The sequence below is a fragment of the Chiloscyllium plagiosum genome, chromosome 6, assembly GCF_004010195.1.
Source record: "Chiloscyllium plagiosum isolate BGI_BamShark_2017 chromosome 6, ASM401019v2, whole genome shotgun sequence".
Taxonomy (NCBI): Eukaryota; Metazoa; Chordata; class Chondrichthyes; order Orectolobiformes; family Hemiscylliidae; genus Chiloscyllium; species Chiloscyllium plagiosum.
Window position 1 is genome coordinate 45,308,711 of NC_057715.1, and position 21,298 is coordinate 45,330,008.

Genomic DNA, 21,298 nt, shown 5'->3' on the forward strand with positions numbered 1-21,298 from the left:
TCCCACCTGTCAGCACCCGACCCATATCCCTCCAAACCCTTCCTATTCATATATCCATCCAGATGCCTTTTAAATGTTGCAATTGTCCTAGCCTCCACCACTTCTCTGGCAGCTGATTCCATACATGTACCACACCTCTGTGTGAAAAAGCTGCCCCTTAGTTCTCTTTTATATCTTTCCCCACTCACTCTAATCCCTCCAGTTCTGGACTCACCCAACCCATGGAAGAGACTTTGTTTATTTATCCTATCCATGTTCCTCATGATTTTACAAACCTCTATAAGGTCACCTCTCAGTCTCCGACGCTCCAGGGGAAACAGCCCCATCTTATTCAACCTCTCCCTATAGCTCAAATCCTCCAACCCTGACAACAGGGATGGCATGGTGGCTCAGTGATTAGCACTGCTACCTCACAGCACCAGGGTCCCAGGTCCAATTTCAGCCTTGGACGACAGTCTGCGTGGAGTTTGCACATTCTTCCCTGTGTCTGCGTGGGGTTTCCTCCGGGTGCTCCGGTTTCCTCCCACAGTCCAAAGATGTGCAGGTTAGATGAATTGGCCATGCTAAATTGCCCATAGTGTTAGGTGCTTTAGTCAGGGGTAAATGTAGGAGAATGGCTCTGGGTGGGTTACTCTCCGGAGGTTGGTGTGGACTTGTTGGGCCGAAGGGCCTGTTCCCACACAGTAGGGAATCTAAAAAAATCTTTTCTGAACCCTTTCAAGTTCACAACATCCTACCAATAGGAAGGAGACCAGAATTGCACGCAATATTCCAACAGTGGCCTAACCAATGTCCTTTACAGCCGTACTTGGATTTCCAAATACCCTCATAAGTTCCTGCACAGTAACTGATGGCTGAGGTCAGAACATACATAATCAGAGAATCAGCAGCAGGATAGTTACCAAGTCAGCTACAAAAGAAAGATGGAATTAAAAGTAGGCTTAAAGCTCAAATTGGAAAAGGTATGGAATAGTATTCTTTATGATTCAGCATTTATATAAATAGTTTAGGATTCAGGAATTAGAAACATGATTTCAAGACTGTTGATGACTGCAAAAGGGGCTGTGTAGTAACTATAGAGGAGGACTGCAACAAAACATGATATGAATGAACTTGGAAAGTTGGGTGTGCAGTCGGCAAATTTGACATCAGTATTGACAGGGTGTCGCTTGTATATTATGCCAAGGGGTTCAAGTGTGCCATATAGTCTTTGGAAAGTAAGTTGATGTATTTTAAGAAATAGGAAGTAGTGATGTAGGGTAACAAGGTCAGTTAAAGAAACGAAGATGTTAGCACTGGTATCCATATTTCGATGGGTAGAACTGAACTATCAAGACGTTAAGTTAAACATATACAGAACATCACTTGGACCACAAATCAAACACAGTGATAGTTCTGGTCTTGATACTGTAAAAAATATACAGAACATAGTGTGCAAGGATATATTGACATGAGAGTGCATGCATCTCGATCTTTGATGATGGGAGAATATATTAAGAGATCATTAACAAAACAAACGGGACATTGAACTTCAAAATTACATGCATCAAGTTTAAAGACAGGGAATTCATGCTGAACATCTATAAGGCTCAGGTTCGGCTACAAGTGGAGTATTGTGTCTCATTCTGGTGAGCACTAAGATTCCTATTAAATGCTGCTGTGTGTCAGAATAGACTAGATTCCCTCCAGTGTGGAAACAGGCCCTTCAGCCCAACAAGTCCACACCAATCCTCTGAAGAGTAACCTACCCAGACCCATTTCCCTCTGATTAATGTACCTAACACTATGGGCAATTTAGCATGGCCAATTCACCTGACCTGTGGGAGGAAACCAAAGCAAACCCACACAGATACAGGAAGAATGTGCACACTCCACACAGACAGTCACCCAAGGCTGGAATTGAACAGGTCCCTGGTGCTGTGAGGCTGCAGTGCTAACCACTGAGCCACCGTGCCATCACCAGACTGGGTCAAAAGTAACTCATGGAATTGATCAACAATTTTATGCTGGAAAGATAATAAAATGATTCAGTAAAACAATACTGAAGATGTGAGGATATATCAATCAGGAATGATTGATCTGCCTGCAAATCTTTCCTCTAGAGAGAAAAACAGCTGAAGAGTGACTTTATGGAGCATTATGACATGAAGTTTTGCAATGTTTGAGAGGAATCTGACCAAAATAGCAAAGGGTCGTGACTCTGAACGTCCTTTCCCCAAACCAGGGACTGAGCAGAGTAGCAGTGATGGAGTTAATGCATCTGCAGTTCACAGAATCTGCTGTCCATAAAAACATGCAGAACCTTGTTTATAATCTCTTGGGGTTGTTCAAAGTAGAAATGAATGTGCTTAAAAAAATGAATAAATTAGTTGGAGCCATCATGTTATAAAGGCATTTAGATCTTCTGGTGTTTTTTTTAAATAGTGTAATACAAAGAAATTCAGTGCTTGCTATTTCCCACTGTCTGTTGACATAATAATGAGGGTTACCATTATCGGATTTGTGTTGCGTGACTGATTTCACAATCCATCATCATCAGAGTAGTGTTTCTGTAAGGTCACAGTTTGACCTCAAAATGATTAGGAAGTCTATGATACTATGTGGCTATGAATACAAATAGTTTTATTTATAGACAGGATTAAACTCGTGAATGAAATGCTGAAATAAGAGATTAGATGTTTGAGGAATTTGTTTGAATGTTTATAATTAAATAATTTTTATAATGAAAGTTTTATTACAAAAAAAAGTCATCAGTAAACATCTTAAAACTTTACTTGACTACACTTTACTACACAGCACGGTTCTGAGGACTACTGTACGCTTGATAAGTTGACGTGGAAGCCCTGTTGAATTCAACAGCAGGATTTATTTGAACTTCTGACGCCATTTCATGGCCTCAACCTAGACAGACTAAGAGGCTGGCTGGACTTCAATTGGGAAGGCCTGCAGATGAGTGGCAGGAGGGATAAACTGGGGACTTCAGACTGGAGGCAGCAGTTTGTGGGTGATGGTTGATAGATAAAAGCAGATCAGGTATGGCAAGCCACTCAAAGGATAACACACTCCAGCTGCTCTTCTTTGGAATCTTCAGAGGGAGGGACAAAGGTAAGGTTGTGGTGAGAGGAGAAAGCAAGGGTTCATGCCTTCACAATGTATAATTTATAAATCAGAGGAGAGTGTAGGATGATGAGTGTGAGGACATGAAAGTGGACATGTTCCTCTTTTCTTCAGCTACCATGTACTGCAACAGAGAACATCATACGATAGTTTGGGGTGAAGTGGCTCTTATGGTTGAATAGCTGGCACTGTGTATAACATTACATTCTATCTCATGCTTCCTGCCACTGGGCAGATCTCCAAGATCCATATGAGGCAGTACTTTCCACAACCAGAGGTCAATATGTCCCCATGCTAATCGCCATGCAGAGACCCACCAAACATCTCAACAATGTAGAGGGAACAATGGTGAGATGTTATGAGAACCTGGGAGCATTGGTAAATGTGTGAGAGTACAGTGTCCTGATAAATTGAGATCAGGCTAGTGGGTGATGAGACTGTGATGATCTAAATAGTGATTGAGGAGAGCAGTGCAGTAGGTAGGATTTGGCATTCGATCATTCATTGTCCTTGGTCATGACTGTTACTTATTTGGACTTCTTGGATTCAGCAGCTGGGTCCTCAGTGCCTGACTCTTTCCATTGACTTTCACAACTGTTGCTCCCATAGCCTTCTCAGCATGCATATATTGGATGTCTTGGACCCCTGCACACGTGGAACATCTCCCTTTTTTTGAACTCTTCTGTCACTGACCCCATGTTATACCATTCTTCTGTCTCTCCTAGGTCAGCTTCAGCACACAAAACACATCCAGCTTTGAGAGGTGCAAATTTCTTTGAAAGGTAGAAGCTGCTTTGAGAGGTGTAGATTTATTGAAGAAGTACAGTTCAATTCTGGTCACCACATAACAGGAAGGATGCGGATGCTTTGGAGAAGGTGCAGAAGAGGTTTACCAGGATGCTGCTCATATTACAGGGTATTAGCTGTAAAAAGTGGTTAGAAAAACTCAGGTTGTTTTCTCTTGAGCTGCAGAGGCTCTGAGGAGATTTAGGATGATTAAATTACCTACAGTATGGAAACAGGCCCTTTGGCCCAACAAGTCCACACCAACCCTCCGAAGAGTAACTCACCCCAGACCTACACCCCTATCCCCCTGACTAATGTACCTAACACTATGGGCAATTTAGAATGGCCAATTCACGTGACCTGCTCATCTTTGGATTGTGGGAGGAAACTGGAGCACCTGGAGGAAACCCACACAGACACAGGGAGAATGTGCAAACTCCACACAGTCGCCAGAGGCTGGAATCAAACCCAGGTCCCTGGCACTGTGAGGCAGCAGTGCTAAGCACTGAGCCACTGTGCCACTCCATTTAATAGAAACTCATAAAATTATGAGATGCATAGAGGTTTGACCATCAGAATCTTTTTTCCAGAGTTAAAATGAGATGGAGGCAGTTACGATAAGGGCTTTTAAGGGACTTATAGATAAACACATGAGTATGCAAGGAATGGAGGGATATGGACCAATGGCAGGCTGAAGGGATTAGTTTCATTTGATATCATGTTCGGCACAACACTGTGGATCAAAGGGCCTGTTCCTGTGCTGTACAGTTCCGTGTTTCTTTTTGAGGTACATGTTTCTTCAAGGGGCATCAGTCATTCATGATAATTGCCCTCTGCTCAGCCAATCCAGCCATACCTTCAAATTGTGAACCCATTCCTTCCCATTCTTTTAGCATTATGTGTTACATTCTCTGTCACCATGTTTTTTCTCCCCTCCTCCAATACTAGTGGGACTGCCTGCTCTTTCCAGTCTGGCAGTTCTGCAATTGTCACATTCCAATCAATTAATCTGAAGTATCAACATCTTTTCTCCCCCAGCACTCTAACTTTCCTTCCCCCCCACTATTGCATAAATACTGTTCCTTCCACACTTCAAATCAGCTCTGATGAAGAGTCATCTAGACTCGAAACTTTAGCTTGCTTTCCCTCCATAGATGCTGCCTGACCCATTGTTGAACCTGTACTCTTCCCAACTCCTTTTTGAATGCCCACCCCCCAATGCTCTGCTGTAGACTTGCCCGCAAGGAGCTGCCCCAGTCAATTTTAGGTAGGTCCTGCTTTATTTGCCTTCCCCAAATCCTTGTCTGTACCAACCTCTGTGAAGGTGTTTCAGGCTATTATCAAGCTGTTACAAAGAGCAGTGTGCTTCCCATTGTGTGTCATGTGTCATGTAGACTCCATTAAGATTGGGTTTGAGACCTTTGTACCCTAAATGCATGTGTGATATTATTGTTATCACAGGAACATGGTTGAGGGAAGGACAGAAACATGTTGTGTTGTGCTCGCTATCACTAAGTTCTACCCACAAAGCCTCACCTGAAGACCTTTCCAAGCTATCAATTTTCCTTATTACAGTAATTGATTCCTCAATTAATAGTGCTACTCCATCACCCTTTTTACATCCTCCTCTTCTCGCCTCAAGATCCTATAGTCCTGAACATTGAGTTGCCAGTCCTGTCCTTCCCTCAACCATGCTTCTGTTATGGCAACAATATCACACTTCCATTTAGGTCACAAAGGTCTCAAACTCCCAATTTTAACAGAGTCTACTTGAAACATGACACACTGTAATAGCTTAATAATAGCCTGAAACAACTTCACAGAGGTTGGCATCCTGTCACCCTTTACTTACACATGGAGAATATTTGACATTGATCCAGATCTTTCAGAACCAGCTCTGAGTGAACATAACATTTGATGCTTGTGTTTATATCTGTCAGCCAGGCCTCCTTGGCTATTAATCTAGTCCAACCAGGGGACTCATATTCTATGATGTCCACATGACTAACCTCATTACAACCTGTACATAACCTAGTCACTGAAGTCATAATGTATACTTACATCTGCAACTGTAATAAACCTCTGTTGAATCTTTCAACACTATTTTACTCATACCTAGCTCTTATGAAAACTAACATAATCATTGCCATAGCAAGTATGAATACCCTGATGAAAACAAACTCACACTATTGTAGCAGATCACCAGGGACCTTATTGAGATAGGTTGATATGTGTTGTGTAATGGATGGTGGTCATAATGTCAAAATTTGCAGAGAACACAAAGATTAGAAAGTTACTATATGGTGAAAAAGATAGTGGCGGACTCCAGAGGACATAGACAAACTCTGGCAAACTCACACCATTAAAAGGTTAATGCAGAGATGTGTGAAGTAACTCATCTAGAAAGGAAATGAAAATAAATAGTGAATGTTAAATGATTTAGTTTTCAAGTATTAGCATGGACAGAGAGGACTTGGGGAGGTGCAAACACAAAGATCTTTGGAGGTGGCAAGACAAGTTAATCAAGCTATTCAAAAAAGCAATGAGAGACACCTGAGAGCACAAAAGCAAGGAAATAATAGTTAACATTTACAAATCAGTGGTTAGACCTCTGCTGGAACATTTCTGGGCAGCTGACATGAAGAAGGATGTTAAACTATTAGAGAGTAGCCATAACATCCTAGTACCAGGGAGGTAATAGTACTAGGGAAGAAAGCACTGTGGAAAAGCTGAAGAATTGATGGTTGTTCACTGCAGAGAAAGTGGAGAGTCGATTTAGTAAGAGTGGTCAAAACAACAAGGGGTTTTATAGAGTCATAGAGCACAGAAACAAACTCTTCGGTCCAACCAGTCCATGCCTACCATAATCCAAAATCAAACTATTTCCACCTGTCTGCACTTGGCCCATATCCCTCCAAACATTTCTTATTTATGTACTTATCCAAATGTCTTTTAAAGTTTGTAACTTCCTGAATCCATCTCCTCCTCTGGAAGTTCATTCCATACTCTCTGTATAAAAGTTGTCCCTCAAATTCTTTTCCCTTCTCATTTTAAAAATGTGCCTCCTAGTCTTCAAACCCCCACCCTAGGGAAAAGACATCTGCTGTTCACCTTACCTATATCCCTCATGACTTTTTAAAGCTTTATAAGGTCACTCCTCAATCTCCAACACTTGAGTGAAAAAGGTCTACCAGGAGACAGAAAAGATATGTGGAAAGACCAAGTTACAGTGATCAGGGGGATTTCAATATAATCATAATATGGTAGAGTTCAGTCTACTGTTTGAAAGAGAGAAGGCAAAATTTGACGTAATGGTGCTACAGTTAAATAAAGGTAATTACAATGGAATGAAAGAGGAACTGATGAAAATCGACTGGAAGCAGAGCCTTGCAGGCAAGACAGTAGAGCAACAATAGCAGGAGTTTCTGGGTGTAATTGAGGACATAGTACAGAGGTTCATCCCAAAGAAAAGAAAGATTCTCCGGTGGCGGAGGTGGGTGGAATCAGAGAGTCATGGCTGACAAAGAAAGCCAGGAAATGTATCATAGAAAAAGACAGAGCCTATAAAGTGGCCAACAGCACTGGGAAATTAGAAGATTGGCAAGGCTACAAAAACAAACAGAGGATAACAAAAAGAGAAATAAGAAAGGAAATAATCAAGTATGAAGGTAAGCTAGCCAATAATATTAGAGATGATAGTAAAAGTTTCTTTCAATATATAAGAAACAAACGAGAGGCAAAAGTAGAAATTGGGCTGCTTCAAATCGATGAAGGAAGGCTAGTGATGGGAGATAAGGAAATAGCTGAAAAACTTAATAAATACTTTGTGTCAGTCTTCACAGTGGAAGACATGGGTACTATCCCAAAAATTAAGGAGAGTCAAGGGGCAAAGTTGAGCATTGTAGTCATTACAAAAGTGAAAGTGTTAGAAAAGCTAAAAGGTCAAAAAATTGATAAACCTCCTGGCCCCGATGGGCTGCATCCAAGAGTTCTTGAGGTGACTGAAGAAATAGCAGAGACATTGATTGTGATCTTTCAAAAGTCACAGGAGTCAGAGCAAGTCCCAGATGATTGGAAAATCACTGTTATAATCCCCCTTGTTCAAGAAAGGATCAAGACAAAAGATGGAAAATTATAAGCCGATTAGCCAAACATCGGTGAGGTAAAATTCTAGACACCACCTGCACATCATGATTGTCGGCCATTTATTGAGCCACCAGTGTTTTCTCCACACATCACATGCTTTTTAATGTTGTGTGTTCATTGTTGCACTTTAGTCTTCAATCACTGTAGGCCTGCCTTTCTTTTCCGACACAGTGGTGAACCCCTCTATTAATTAAACCCAAACGAGCAGAAAAGCTCACCTCGCTTCATAATCTGTTAAAATATGAGTGACAGGGAACTATTGAAAGACAATAACAGTTTTATTTTAACTCCAAGAGGAAACATTAAGCAACTATTCACAACTCTAAGCGCTCCTTTCTCTGAACTGCTTATTATCAGACTCCAACCCAATATGCACTTCCAGTAAGACACTTGTTAAAATTACATCAACTTAATTTCAAAACCACACAGCCACTGTTGTCTTCTGTGCAATTCTTCTTCCAGCTGAGAATCTTGCTGGGTCGTCTTCTTTTTTCTTACTGTGAGCATGTTTCATGTAAAAAGGTACCTTTGATAGATAATGTTTCCTAATTTCTTAGAGAGCACAATGTTAGCTCTCCAGGCACTTCTATTTCAATGGCAGTTGCTCTCTCTCCAATTCTCAAAATATCCGCATTTTTATATCCCCAACATCAGATCATCTCATTGAATCTATTGTTTTACTAACATTGAACCAAAATCAATTGGGTTTTAGTATCGTGGGGCATAATTTAAACGGATTGATTCAATTTGAATTGTTGTCAAAACAGCAACCAAAACTCAGGTACCAATTTCTCAGCAAAATGTTACATATTTTCCAATTTCCAGTGTACTCTGGGACAGCCATCTAGTCATATGCACAGGTGCTTGAAATTTTTCAATTCAGAACAGCATTCTTTCTCTCTTAAAGGTACAGTACATGCCTTCAACTTCATGACAACATCATGAATATTGGCCATTCATTGAGCCTCCAGTGTTTTCTCCACCCACCACCTATTTTTTAAGGTTGTGAGTTCATTATTGGACTTTGGTCTTCAATCACCTGTAAGCCTGCCTTTCTTTTCCGAGTGTGGCTGCTGTTTTCCACTCAGAAATACCATGCGATTTTCCCTTTAGAGTTCTTTGATCTCCTCATCATTCTCATCAAACTACTCTTGGTGTTTCCTGGTTGAGTGATCAATCAAAGTTTTGCAGACATTGATGATGGCGGCCTTGAGGGTGGATGAGAGGCTGTTGGAATTCTGCAACTTGGTGTCACTGAGGGTCACTAGGTTTACAGTAGGGGATGGTGAAGACATACTGTATTATGCCCTTCAAAAGTGAAATAGCAACTGCTAAAATGGAATGGAATGGAATGGGTAGGAAAGTACAAGTCTGTGGAGTCCAGAGCCACAGCCTGAGCCAAGGCATCCAAGGATGATTTCTAGGACCCAGAAGCTGCAGATTTCAAACTAGCATATTCTTGCAGATTGGCTCCAGTATCAATACTTGGGATTCACCACCAAAGTCACCAGACAGTTATTAAGCTGCTGATTGGAGCTTGATCTGGCACATATCCTCAGTGATGGGGGCAGAGAGTCAGCAACCCTTGAAGATGTCTCCACTCATGCCTAGTGCAGAAAATGCTAAACCTGAGACAGAATTTTGTTTACCTCTTTGTGCAACAAACAATTATGAAAATATTAGATATATTGCACAGTACCTAAAACAAATGAGATTTTGTAGAAATTCAATCAACTAAATGCTTGCCCATAACCAAAATGGAACCTACTGGAGAGACACTTATGGACTAGATCCAAATATCAGTTGTTTCAATGCTTCCCTGGACTGTACTTGTGACAATGTCTGCTATTACCTGTTCCTTACTCAGACAATGGGAATAGATTATCTGTTCTCTGTTTCACTGCTATTTTTTGCATTTTGCAGTGTATAAATACGGCCTCCATGGTTGGCTCTATAATAACAATGACTGCATTTCACAATTAATTAATGGGTTATTACAGAGTCATTGCAGTCAGAAAAGAAAACGTTCATCCCATTGAGATTGTGCCAGCTGTCTACAGAGGAATCTAGTTTGTCCCTTCACTGAGGTCTCTCCCTTTTATCATGCAAGTTTACTCCTCTTAATTACACATCCAATTGCCTTTTGAAATTATGTATCAGCTCTGCCCAAAGCCATGGTGCTTATTGCTAATAAGTTCATACTTTTCCAAATATGAGTAAGTCCTATCCCTAAGAAGCTTCTCCAAATATTTCCCTACCACTAACATAAGGCCTGTAATTACCCAGAATATCTCTGTTGCTCTGCTTAAACAAAGAAACAATGTTGGTTATTCTCCAATCCTCACAAACCTACACTGTAACTGCAGGACGCACAGATTTTGTACAAGGCCCTAACAGTTTCATCACCTGCCTTGCTCAGCATTCTGGGATAGATGCCATCAGGTCCTTGGATTTGGCTGCCTTAATGCTTTTTAAATCTCCTCCTTTTTTATGCTGACATACCCCAGAACATCAGCATGTCCTCTCGAGACTCACTATCTACCATGTCCTTCCCCTTTGTGAATACCAATGCTGTGTTAATTAAGGATCTCTGGCTCCACGCATAAACTCCTTGCTTTGTCTTTGAGTGGACATACCCTTTCCCTTGCTACCATCTTACTCCTTATATATGTATAAAACACTGGGATTTTCCTTAATCTTGTTTGGCAAAGACATTTCCTGGCTCTTTTTACCCCTCCTAAATCCTTGATAATTTTTTCCTGGTATCTTTGTTATCTCTGTGAGGGCTCTGTCCATTTTCAGTTTCCTAAAACCTATGTTTAACTCTTATTTTCTTTTTGACTAAACTCTCAATTTTTCTTGTTATCTAAGGTTTCCAAATCTTGCCATCCTTATTTTTTCATTTTCACAGGAACATGCTGGTCCTGAACACTAATCTACTGTCTTTTAGAAGATTCCCATATGCCAGATGTGGATTTACCAAAAAAAGCTGCCCCCAGTCTATTTTCCCTAGTTCCTGACTAATATTGTGTTAGTTAGCATTCCCCCAATTTAGTGCTTTCACCCAAGGACTGGTCTTATCCTTATCTATAAGTAACTTAAAACTTACAGAATTACGGTCACTGTTCCCAAAATACTCCCCCACTGAAATTTTGATCACCTGGCTGGGCTCATGCCCCAATACCAGGTCTAGTATGTCCCTGAGGAGAAAGTAAGGACCACATTCCTGATGAAGGGCTTATGCCTGAAACATCAACTCTCCTCCTCCTTGGATTCTGGCTGACCTGCTGTGCTTTTCCAGTGCCACCTTTTTTGACTGCAGTTTGTCCCCTCCCCTGGTTGGACTATTTCCACATTGTTACAAAAATAAAGTCCTGGACACTGAACAAAGTGAGATCAGTCAACATCTTGGATAGAAAGATCACTCTCCCGGCACCATCTATACCATCTTCTAGATGAGTCCATTCTTGTGACTATGTTTACTTTTCGGTATTGACGCACAAACTGTCCCATTTGCTTTGGAACTAGCACTATAGGACAGCTCCAGTCACTGTGATAGGCTCAATCAGTCCATTCCCCAACACATATTTAATTTCTTGGGCTATCCTAGCCTGATTTCCCATATAAGCCTATTATAGCTGTTACTTATTGGATTTATGCCGCCCACATCCACACCATGTGGTGATGATTGTCCTGTGGTATCCCTGCATATTTCTGGGTTTCCTTTAAGTAATTTTTTAAGATCATCTCATTAACCCCTCTCTAAATATGAGACGCTAAGTCTAAACTTGTGTCACAGTTGACTCTCCAGGGTGGAGCTGGCTGAATCATGAACCATACACAGAATCCCAGTCTTTTCTGATAAATCTTTTAAATATATTAATGTTAAAAGTTAGTTATTGAAGGAAAAGTTAGAAAGAATAGATGGGGTTGTAACAAGTGTGATGAAATATTCCTCATGTGTCTGAATGAGTGCAGCTCCAGAAACACTCAAGAAACTTAAGACCATCCAAGACAAAGCAGATGCTTGATCCGTACTCTATTCCCCAAATTTAACATCAACTTTGGCATGGAGATAACTGAGGTTAAAGAGTTTTTCATCAAGATGCTATTTAATTCCACACCAAAGAGCAGCTGATTTTTTTGAGATGAATAGTCACTGTCAAGGAGATTATAAATTGAATGCTGGCTATAACACAGCCTTGCTTGATATCAACTGGATTTTGGAAGCACCTGTTTCAGGTCTCTCACTCAAGACAATTAGAGTTGCAGTACTTCATAGATTGGAGGTCTGAAATAAAATCCTAGCAATCTGATTTCTATTTTGTACTGAACTTCCGCCCACATAGCCTCATCCAGTGCTCCATCCACCGTACCATCCCGACTATTGCTAACTCACCTCTCTGTTTAATGACTCATTTCTATCTTATCCAGAAACCCTGTAACAAAGAACATTAAGCTGCTATTCATGCCCCTGTCTTGGCCATGGCTCAGTAAAAGCTAGACCATGTGTAACTCTGCGCCCTTAATTCACATGCCTTCTCCATCATGCTCCTTGCGTTCAGATACATTTAATTGAAGAATCTGCCTACTAGGTCATATACACAGCAAGACATGTGATGTTTTGGTGTGAAACATAGCAGCATTCAAGAAGCACCAGGAGGAGTATATGAATAGGAAGGGAATAGAGTGATACGGATCCTGTAAGTGAAGACAGTTTTAATATGGAAGGGCAAAATGTGTCAGCGCAAGCTTGCAGGGCCAGCTGTTCCTGTCCTGTATTGCTCTTTGTATCCATCTTGATTTCTGGCTGAATTTAGTGCAGACAACAATAGGAAAGCTATACTTTGACCTTTGGCTCCAAGCAAGCAAGTGCCAACCAGAATTTATCACTCAGTACCTTCCACTAAAAGGTACATATGCTAAGGAGTCTCAACAGTAGCCTTTGGCAGCACACAAGGGTAGGGAAATAAATGTCTATGAACAAGTCTGAATCACAGACAAACATTTGTAATCGTGTTTAGTGGAATAGACGTGGCGGGACATGACCCCACTGATGTTTGCTTAGAAGGTAAATGATAACTTACTGTTGCAAATTGAATCCACAGTCTGAAATGCAGAATGAAAGAAAATTGACAGATAGCACCTTTAATTGAGGGTGGTGGAACAAAATAAGGACAGCTCAATTGTACCTCTTTTATGTCTTAAATACTACATGGAAAAGATTGTTTCGGTCACAGATAAGCAATAAGCAAATCAATCACCAATCATGAAACAATCAGCTTCTCATGAACTCACTTCAAATTTTCTTAATTCAGAACAAAAATTCCAACACTTGGTTGTGTTTTCTTTTAAACTGGAGACTATTTGCAGAGTAAACCAAAAATAAATCTGCTTACCTATCCCGAGTTGCTTTGCATTTCGCCACATTGGAAATCAGGCAAGTGGCTTTTCTGTCTCAGTCAGGCCAGCTCCCTAAATAAACAGGCACGGCTGGAATGCAGTGCTCTGCATTCTGAACCAGTTTGATTTTGGAGAAGATGCGTTCTCCATGTCTATCTCTCGGGTGAGAATGATAATGTTCGACTCCTGTAATACAGACTTCACGAATAACCTTACATTACCAGGACGGGTGGAGGTAGTGGGGAAGAAAATATACTAAGGAGTAAAAATAAGGAATTTTTGAGTACAGAGGATCCCCACAATCACAATGTCATCAAGACGATGACAATATTCGATTAATGTGTACAGCTGATGTCAGTGACAAATTACTGTTTATGTTTCTGAGGCAGAGCTTTCTACACAAGAGCGATTTAAAACGACTGCTCCACCCACCTTGGCAAGCTTATAAGGATCAGTCTCACACCATTTAAGGAGGCGACCACCCCATACATCATAGCAGTGTCACACGTACATTTGATTAAACACACGTGTGGCCCTTTTTTTCCTGCTTCAGTCCGGGGGAAAATCACTGATTAGCAATAATTCCTACTCCTTTGAGGAGTGAGCAGTAAAAAACATGCAGTCTTTTCTGGATTGTAGTCTTCACCACAATAGACAGTATTTGGAAAAACAAGACAAATGAAATTCACTGAGATAATGAGACAAATTTTCCAATATTGTTCATGGTACAAGCCTCAGCAGCATAGATCTGTGAGAGGGCTGTAACTCTCTCTCTGTTTCTATGTATAAATTGCATATAATTCAGTAAACTATCAGGATAGATCTGACAGAGGACTATCATTCTCTCACCCTCTGCATTTGTATGAATATATGTGCCTTAATAAACTATCAACACAGATCTGTAAGAGGGATTCTCACTCCCTCTCTATGTATACATAAGTATGCACCTCAGTAAACTAAAGCTAATTAAGGAGAAATATAATCACAAAAAAAAGAGGTAAAATGCAAAACTAAAATGTATCATATATTTCAGTGTTAGGGTGAAAGGAAAGGCTGGAAGGTGTAGGGAATGCTGGATGACTAGAGAAATTGAGGTTTTAGTTAAGAAAAAGAAGGAAGCATATGCCAGGTATGGACAGCAGAGATCGAGTGAATCTTTAGAAGAGTACAGAGGCAGGAGCATGCTTAAAAGAGAAATGGAGAGGGCAAAAAGGGGACTTGAGATAGTTGTGGTAAATAGGTTAAGGAGAACCCAAAGGGTTTTTATAAATACATTAAGGTCAGAAGGTTAACTAGGGATAGAATAGGGCCCCTCAAAGATCAGCAAGGCAGCCTATGTGTGGAGCCACAGGAGATGGGGGAGATACTAAACAAGTATTTTGCATCAGCTGTGGAGAAGGACATAGAAGATATAGAATGTGAGGAAATAGATGGTGACATTTTGAAAAATGTCCATATTACAAAGGAGGAAGTGCTGGACGTCTTGAAACATATAAAAGTGGATAAAACCCCAGGACCTGATTAGGTGTACCCTAGAACTCTTAGGACGTTAGGGAAGTGATTGCTGGTTGCCTTGCTGAGATATTTGCATTATCGATAGTCACAGGTGAGGTACTGGAAGACTGAAGGTTGGCTAATGTGGTGCCACTATTTAAGAAAGGTGGTAAGGAAAAGCCGGGGAACTATAGACTGTTGAGCCTGACATTAGTAGTGGGCAAGTTGTTGGAGGGAACCCTGACTTACATGTATTTGGAAAGGCAAGGACTGATTAGGAATGGTCAACATGGTTTTGTGCGAGGGAAATCACGTTGCATTAACTTGATGGAGTTTTTCGAAGAAGTAACGAAGAGGATTGATGAGGGCAGAGTGGTGGACGTGACCTATATGGACTTCAATAAGGCGTTTGACAAGGTTCCTCATTGTAGACTAGTTAGCAAGGTATTCTCATGGAATACAGGGAGAACTAGCCATTTGGACACATAACTGGCTCCAACATAGAAGCCAGTTGGTGGTGGAGGGTTGCTTTTCAGATTGGAGGCCTGTGACCAGTGGTGTGCCACAAGGATCAGTGCTGGTCCACTGCTTTTCGTCATTTATGTAAATGATTTGGATATGAACATAGGAGGTTTGGTTAGTAAGTTTGCAGATGACACAAAAATTGAAGGTGCAGTGAAGAAGGTTACCTCAGAATACAATGGAATCTTGATCAGATAGGCCAATGGGCTGAGGAGTGGCAGATGGAGTTTAATTTAGATAAATGCGAGGTGCTGCATTTTGGGAAAGCAAATCAGAGCAGGACTTACACACTTAATGGGAAGGTCCAGCAGAGTGTTGCTGAACAGAGACCTTAGAGTGCAGTTTCATAGTTTCTTGAAAGCGAAGTTGCAGATAGAAAGAATAGTGAAGAAGGCATTTCTTGGTCAAAGCACTGAGTATAGGAGTTGGGAGGTCATGTTGCAGCTATTCAACTGGTTAGGCCAGTTTTGGAATATTGTGTGTAATTCTCCCTCTTATTGGAAAGATTTGTGAAACTTGAAAGGGCTTAGAAAAGATTTACAAGGATGTTGCCAGGGTTGGAGGATTTGAGCTATAGGGAGAGGCTGAATTGGCTATGGCTGTTTTCCCTGGAGCTTCAGAGGCTGAGAGGTGACCTTATAGAGGTTTACAAAATCATGAGGGGCATGGTTAGGGTAAATAGACAAGATCTTTTCCATGGGGTAGGGGAATCCAGAACTAGAGGGCAAGGGTTTAGGGTGAGAGTGGAAAGATATAAAAGAGACCGAAGGGGCAACTTTTTCACACAGAGGGTGGTACGTGTATGGAATGAGCTGCCAGAGGAAGTGATGGAGGCTGGTGCAATTACAACATTTAAAAGGCATTTGGATGGGTACATGAATAGGAAGGGTTTAGAGAGATATGGGCCAGGGTGCTGGCAAATGGGACTAGATTGGGTTGGACGAGTTGGACCGAAGGATCTGTTTCCGAGCTGTACATCTCTATGACTTTATGTATTATGGCAGAAAATGAATATTGTTCTGGCAAAAAACAACTTCAAAAAGGATCATGTCACACACATTTGAAGACATTAGCTTATCATAACATTAAGTTATTGGTCCTACCAACCTATCTACAACCGTGGAAGATAGTACTTTGCCTGGCAACAAGTTCAGCACAACACTTCTTCTAATTCCCATTTTATGGAATTTACAGCACAAAAACAGGCCATTCAGCCCCATCTGTTGATGCGGATACTTATGCTCTCTGAGGAATTATGCAAATAACACATTATAATACACAAAATATTCTTTAATTTATGCTGTAATGAATGACAAATAAGGGAGTTTCTTAAAGAGAAAGCTATACTTGAATTCAGATATGGATCACAATTCACAGATTTGAAGCATGTGATTTTGAGTAGTTGTTAGTGAGGAAAAGGATACTTGATTATGTGTGTTTTTGAAGTAAAGATTGGAAAACCAGGTATGTTTGACTTCTACTGCTTGTAGGTAATATTGTTACTTGAATTACAACATAAAGCTCTCTCCTCTATCGGCATGATTGTAAGAAATGAACTCAACTAAGAACAGATTTAATAGGGAGACATCACAAATTCAGCAATCTCAAAATCACAGAAAGACAGCAATGTTAAGATACAGAAGGAGGCTGTTCAGCCCATCATGTCTGCATTGGCTTTCTGAATGAACATTCCACATATGCCAATCTGCTACCTTTTCCCCATAATCCTGTAATTTGTTTCTTCAAATAATCATCCAAAGCCCTCATTAATGCCGCAATTGAACCTGCCTCCACAATTTCAGGCAGTGCATTTCATACCATAACTACCTGTTAATGCGAACAGTCTTTTATCTCACATCACATTTATTGTTTTTCACAAATCACTTTAAATAAGTGTACATCATTTGACATAGGAAACAATGCCAAGGCTCAAAGATGAGGCTGCACTGCTGCAGCAACTCTCCAAGCCCCACTTCTTCCAGCTCTGCTAACAGTGCACTGCTACCCCTTGAATGGTCTTCCAGTTTTCTGAAGTTAAAGGTAAATCTTCCAAAAACTCTGGAAGTATTTTAGGAGAAAATATTTTGGACAATTAGAATTTTCTTGTTTTATTCCAATCATACTTACAAGTAAACCACAAGGTATTCAGCATGCACTGCTGACCTGTATACCACAGGAATTTCAGAATCAGTCAACTGCACTGAACAAACCAAAGGTCCTGGTAAGACCTTGATTAAAGGCAAGATACTGCAGATGCTGGAAATCTGAAACAAACACAGAGAATGCTGGAGAAATTCAGCAAGTTGAGCAGCATACGTGGAGAAAGAAACAGACAGAACAGAGTGCTGAAGAAGTTCTAAAGAAGAGTTATACCAGACTCAAAGATACTTACTCTGTTTCTCACTCCACAGATGCTGCCAGACCTATTGAATTTCTCCAGTATTCTCCACTTATTCCTGGTAATGTCCTGACTATCCAACATCAGTTAAGCAGTTCCACTGCAATGACAACAACAGAACATTCATTAAGAACACCTTTGAAACAAATTGTTTTTAGCTTGTACATCATGATTTGCTAATGTCACGTCACCTCTGAGGTGCTTGTTTTCTGTTCAGAGGCGTGAAGCCGGAAGGCACTAATACCAGCACACAGACACACATGGGTGTATCTTCATTATTTTGGTTAAATCTGAATTGTATTGGGATTTTTGGAGGGTTTGTTGCCACAAGGCCTTGTGAGTTCTCTCACCATATCTTAGTAAATTGTCTTAAATAATTACCTACCCTGCCCTGCCCTTTGGTATCCTTCATGTCTGATTTCCACCCTATCTTATATGCAATTCTCAGAACGAGTCACCACATCAGCACATATCCCAGAATTCACAACAATTTATACAACCTTGCACCCTGACACATTTAAAACTCATTGTGCATCTGGACAAGCAATGTCAGCCGAGAACTGATACGCTGATTTTTCCCAGATATGGCAGTCAGGTGCAAATCGATGTCATGCTCTGTGGTCAGGAACTTGAAAGTCCTGGTAGATGGGATGGTGGAGACAAAGGACTTCTTCATTTTTCAGGACCAGCAGTTGAAGCTACGACACTAGATCATGTCAACCAAAATTGCCACCTGGGTTAAGAGTCTCAGTCATCTGCAGGAATGCTCAGCACTGTAGAAAGATGATCAATAGCCTTCTCTACTCCAGCCCCATAAATGTCACCATCTTTTTTTTGTTACCTCACACTTATTCAATCTCTGCTACATTTCTCTTCTCACACTGAGACTTTTACTCTACCACCCTCATTATTGCCTGCAACATCTTTCCCATAATATCTTAGGGGCAGAATTCCTACAGTGTATACGGAATGGTTTTCAGGACCAATACACTGAGGAGCCAACAAAAGGACAGGCCACCTTAGACTTGGTATTGTGCAATGCGAATGGAATAGTTGGTAGCATAGTTCTGAAAAATCTCTTGGGGATGAGCAACCATAGTTTGATAGTGTTCTACTTCAAAATGAAAGTGATCTACTTAATTCTGAGACTTGGATTCTTAATCTTAATAAAGGGGACTATAATGGTATGAGATGTGAATTGGCTATGATGGATTGTGAAATGTTACTGAAAAAGAATGAGAGTAGACAGGCAATAGCAAACATTCAAAGAGCAAATTATAAGAATTGTCTGGTGCAGAATTTCATGGAGATCATTGGCCAAACCATGGCTTATGAGGGAAGTTAGAGTATGCAAATTGGCAAGAAAAATGCATCGGAGGATCAGGAACACATTAGAAGTCAGCAAAGGAAGTCGAAGGGATTGATTAAGAAGAGGAAAATAGAGTGTGAGAGTAAGCTTGGAAGGAACATAAGAACTGACTGTAAAAGTTTATCCAGGTACATAAAGCAAAAAAGATTGATAAAACTAAAACAGATCCCTTAAAATCAGAAACAAGGGAATTTATAATGGAGAAAAAAATGGCTGTTGATCTCAATTCATATTCTACTTCTGTCTTCGCAAATGAGGGCATGAATAGCGTACAGTCGGTTCTGCGATAATGTGCATTTCTTCATGTGAATTGGCCAAAATGCGATTGCATTTGCAGAATTTGAACTTTCCTTACCTGCATTGGCTATAACATGATTCCGGCCTCATTAGTTTACATGGTGCTGCTATTAAGCGATGTTCTGATAACGTGGGGCTGCACGGGAACATAACTATCACATTATATCAGAACCGACTGTACTACAAATGACAGGCAGCCAGGGATTAGTAAAAGGGAGGAACTGAACTAAATCTCCATTAGTAGAGAAATGGAGACATTGATGGCATGGAAGGCTGATAAATTCCCAGGGCCTAATAATCTACATCGCAGAGTATTTAAAGGAAGTAACCCTTGAAATAGTAGAGGCATTGGTCATCATTTTCGAAGGTTCTACGGATTTTGGAACAGTTCCTTCAGATTAGAGGGTAGCTACTGCAGCCCCATTTTTAAAAAGAGAGATAAAGAGAATTATAGACCAGTGAGTCTGACATCAGTAGTGAGGAACATGATAGAGTCTATTATTGAGGATTTTACCACAGAGGACTTTAAAAACAGTGATAAAATCAAACACTGTCAACTTGGATACACAAAATGGAAATCATGTTTGACAAATCTACTGGAATCCTTCAAGGATGTAACCAGCAGAGTTGATCAGGAGACCCAGTAGAAGTGGTTTATTTGCACTTTCAAAAAGCTTTTGACAAAGTCCCATGCAGATATTAATGTGCAAAATTAAAATAGATAGAATTGTGGATAATGTATTAATTTGGATAGAGAACTGGCTAGCAGACGGGAAACAAAGTATATGAATAAAAGGTCTTTTTTTCTGAATGACATGTAGTAACAACTACTCACAATATGCATGGCAGCTGCACTATATTGTGGATACATGTGATGTTATTGCTGGTAAAAATACAAAGATAGGTTATTACTTGAACGTCTGTAAGTTGAGAGAGAGAATGTAGAAGGAGACCTGGGTGTCCTCATGCACCAGCCACTGAAAGTAAATGTGCAAGTGCAACAGGCATAAGGAAAGCAAATGGTCTGTTGACCTTCATAGCAAGAGGATTTGAGTACAGGAACAAGGATTCTTGCTGAAATTATACAAGCAATTGGTGAGGCCTCATCTTGAATATTTTATGCAGTTTGTTCTCCTTTTCTGAGGAAGGATGTTCCAATTCTAGAGCGAATGAAGATTTACGAAATTCATTCCTGGGGTGGCATGACTGACATATGAGGAGAGATTGAGTCAGTTAGGATTGTATTCCTTCATCTAACCTGCCCCAATCCTGTTAGAAGTTTGTAGGTTTCTTTGAGATCTCCCCCTATTCTTCAAAACTCCAGTGAATACAAACCTATTACAGGAGATGGAATTGTTACAGGTGGGGAGGTGTCCTGAGTGATTGAGTTAGGAGTTTAGAGGGTATGTAGGATTACTATTGTTGGAGGTTGTAGTGGGCAAAGGTAAGTGAAAGGTAGAAAGTAGGAGCATTCGACTTCTCGAGCATACTCTGCCGTTCAATATGATTGTGGCTAAACATTGAGCTAAATATCCTAATTCTGCTCCCTACCTCCCCAAACCCTTTAGCCACAAGAATTACATTTACCATCTCCTTGAAAACATATAATATTGTGACCTCAACCACTTTCTGTGGCAGTGAATTCCACAGGCTCCTCATTCTCTGGGTGAAGAAATTTTTCCTCATCTGAGTTCTAAAAGATTTACCCCTTATCCTTAAACAATAACTCCTTCATCGAATGCTCCTACTTTCTACCTTTCACTTGC

The 21,298-nt window shown here is 40.6% G+C and overlaps 1 protein-coding gene across 2 annotated transcripts in view; it reads right to left on the reverse strand.

The window, feature by feature from the left end:
• The window catches only part of bcl9 (BCL9 transcription coactivator), a 175,372-nt gene extending 157,418 nt beyond the window's left edge, over positions 1 to 17,954 (reverse strand). Inside the window, exon 1 of one of the 2 annotated variants that reach the window (XM_043691452.1) lies at positions 17,861 to 17,954. The gene's annotated coding sequence lies outside the window, so the exon portion shown is untranslated. Of the gene's footprint in view, positions 1 to 13,448; positions 13,625 to 17,860 lie in introns of those variants that run through there. The other variant, XM_043691453.1, reaches the window with a different exon arrangement.
• Between the last annotated feature and the right edge of the window lie 3,344 nt (positions 17,955 to 21,298).